We start from the raw sequence: 3,517 nt of genomic DNA, 5'->3' as shown, positions 1-3,517 counted from the left end.
CACACTCAGCGCCTAGGCTGGGGACGAAAGAAACACGCGGGCTGGGTTAGTCCCCCTGCTTGGGGCGCGGGGGTGGGGTGGGTACTTCCACGCTGGGCAGCAGCGCTGCAGGACCCCAGCCCCGGGGACCCCGTGCGCGTGCCCCCGTCTCTCCCCCGCGTCCGGGCAGTTTCTCTAAATCCTTCTCTTATTCTCTGGGTCTCTCTGCCTCTCCCTCTTTTGGGGGGTTTCCGAGACACCCCTCCCACAGCTGTCTCCAGCTGGCGCGTGCGCCTCCCACACTCTCTGGGGGTCTCGCAGTTTGGGTTTCTCCAGAAATCTCTCCCCGGGCTCTCCCGCTAGCGCATGCGCGTGCGCGCTCCATCCCTGCCTGTTTACGTGTGTACACTTGTCTTTTTCTCCCCAGAGTCTCTAATTAGCGCACTTTTCCTGTATCTCGTGTGTGTGTGTGTGTGCGTGTGTGTGTGTGCGCGCGCGTTACCGGTTTTCTCTGTCTCACCCTTGTCCCTCACTCTGGGGTCTGTACTATTTCTCAGACCCTTGCCAGCACGTGTGCGCTGTCTCTCTTTTGCCAGTCTGTCCTTCTCCTCTCACCTCCGTTTCTGTTACTCCCCTCTCGCCCTCCCACTCGCGGTCAGCTTCTCTGCCTCAGTTTCTTTCTGAGTCTGCTTTCGCCAGCGCACTTTCTCCGTGGCTGTGTGCGCGCGCGCGTCTCTGCGTCTCGCCGTCTTTCTCTGGGTCTTGTCCCTGTCTCGCCTTCCGTCTCTTTCTGATGCCCTCTCGTTTCTGTGTCTCTGCCAGTCACTGTCTCTGTCGCTGGCTAGTGCGTGCGCTTATGCGTCTTCCCCTGATGCTGTCTTGTCTCCCCACTTCTCTCCCACAGTCTATTTCCCTGACAATCTCCGTGGGTCCCCGGTGCACCTGTTCAGTATCACTCGCTGAATGTGTGTCTCTGACCGTCTCCGCATCTCTCCAGCTCTCCTGTCACCGTGTCTCTCTCTCGGGTTCTGTCTCTCAGCGTCTCCCATCTCTCGCTGCTCTTGCTCTGAATTTCTCGGATCCTCTCCCCTCGGTGTCTCTCCCTGTTTCCCCCCCCTGCAGCTTCTGTCTTCCCTGCGCCTTAAGTTCTCTCCTTATCACTATCTGCCCGTGTCCCTCAGGATCTACTCCGTGTCTCCTGATTATCTCTGCCTCTGCATTACTCAGACTCTTTTTCCAGCATGTGCACTTAAAGGGAGTCAGCTTCTCTGTCTCTCACTCTCTTCTCTGGGACTTTCGCGAAACACTTTTTTTTTGGTATGTTTGAGTGTGTGTGCAGTCTCTCTTACTATCCTTCTCCGATGATCTCTCACCTCGGTTTATCTCTGGCTGGATCTCTGTCTCTGATCGCTATCTCTCTGTCGACTTTATTTTACCATGGAAACCAGCTGCCGCCTTGGCCGCCGCGGGCTCTGGCGGATAAACCTCCTAGTTTCTCACAGCTCAGAAGCGGCTGGATGCAGGGGGGATGCCTACTGCGGACGCCCCCCGCCCCCCAATTCGGCATCCTGTCTGCATTCTCCAGCCCACCCGGCCTCGGCGGTGGAGGGTGGAGGGATGGGTGAGCTGGGGAGAGCCGGGGAAGAGGCGGAGGTGGTGGGGGAGAAGTCTGAGAGAGAGAGCGCCAAGAGATTGAGAGGCAGACAGAGAAAGAGAATAAGAAAACATCAAGAGACAGAGACAGAAAAAGATGAGAGACAGAATGAGAGCCACCCAGAGACAGAGAGAATGATAGAGAAAAGAGACCTCGAGTCAATGAATGAGCCAATGAGAGAGAGACAGAAGAAGGAGAGACAGGGCAAGAGACGGGGGAAACAGAGATAGAAAAAATTTAAAAAGAGAGGATGGGAAGCAGAGAATGTGACAAAGAATGAGAACACATCGAGACGATAGGGGCGGGGGACGAGGGAAAGTGCGAGTGAAAAAGCCAGGGCGAGGGACTGGCCGAGAAAGGACCGCGCCGGGGGTTGGGGCGGGGGGCACTCCACGCGGGGCAGCGCAGTCGCCGACCGGCCGCGGTGGACGGGGCGTCCGGGGCGCCAGAGCGTGGGGGTCCGGCTGGGCGCAGGGAGCAGGGCTGGGGCCGCTTACCTGTTGCTGCCGGAGGCGTCGCGCCGCGGGAGCTGCGTGCCAGTCCCTCGGGACGCGGCGCGCTCTACCGGGCGGCCTCCCGAGGCGCCGGCGGCCGCTAGCTGGAACCTGGCGGCGCGAGCCGCGAGAGCCGGGGCGCCCGAGCCCGCACGTCCGGCCGGCGCAGCGCGCTGCGAGCTCTAAGCGGCGGCGGCGGGGGCGCGCGGCGTCTTAAGGCGGCGCGGGGCCCTCACCTTGCGGCGCCCCCCTCCCCCCGCGCCCGCCCGCGCCGCTGACGCACGAGGCCGCGGGCGTCCGGAGGAGCGGGCGGGCGGGGGGCACTGCGTCGGGCAGCTTAGCGCCGCTCACCCCGCATCAGCGCCCCGGGCGGTCCGAGCTCACTGGGGACTCAGACTGGGGAACGTCACCGAGGCTGGTTTTCCTGCCGACTAGCCCCCCGGATTTCGGTCCAGGGCCAGGCCCCGGACTGGCACGCGTCTTCCGAAGAGAAGCAGAAAGCTAGCCGGGGCCTGGGGCCTCGACCTTGGAAGACCCTCCCCCCGCCTCACTCCCACCCTCCCTCAAGTATGAACCTCCCCGGGACTCTGAGAGGAAGTGACTCTGATATCACCGATTTGCCACAATTTGCTCTAGCTCCCAGCAAGAGCTAAAGAGCAGTTCCTTTCCTGTAGGCCTTGGGAGCATTTCCTCTAAGACGAGCTGCTCAATTATCCACTCTAGTATTTGACTGAAGTCTGTCTATAAGTCAGTCTCTTGGTTCACCCACCCCCAGGTACTGTGGGAAAACTGTTTACACAGAGAATACCGTCGAATCCTTACCCCAGCCCTGTGAGATAAGTGCTGCTATTATCTTCATTTTTATAGAGACAGAAGCAGAAGGGGAGCGAGATTACCTGACTTGCCAGAAATTCAAGTAAATGTACCTGTTTTGTTAACTAGGGGCTTCCCTAGTAGCTCAGTTGGTAAAGAACCCACCTGCAATGTGGGAAACCTGGGTTTGATCCCTGGGTTGGGAAGATCCCCTGGAGAAGGGAAAGGCTACCCACTCCAGTATTCTGGCCTGGAGAATTTCATGGACTGTATAGTCCATGGGGTCCCAAAGAGTGAGACATGACTGAGCGAGTTTCACTTCACTATTAACTAAGACTTTCTGGGCCTCTCCCAAACACATGCACATCGATTGTTTGCTCTTTACCAGGCCGGCAAACACCAGACTGTAACTCCCTCTGCTTCCCAGAAGAGAGTCGTGTCCAGAAAGGTGGCCCAGGAAGGTGGTCCAGACGAGGGGTTATTTTCATCTGGTTTCCAAGGGATGATGAGCCTCCTTCTGGGCATGACAGACGGGGAGAATGTGTTCTAGAAGGAGATGCATGGGCAAAGAGGGCTG

This window comes from Bubalus bubalis, chromosome X (assembly GCF_019923935.1).
Source record: "Bubalus bubalis isolate 160015118507 breed Murrah chromosome X, NDDB_SH_1, whole genome shotgun sequence".
Taxonomy (NCBI): Eukaryota; Metazoa; Chordata; class Mammalia; order Artiodactyla; family Bovidae; genus Bubalus; species Bubalus bubalis.
This window is presented reverse-complemented; position numbering follows the sequence as displayed.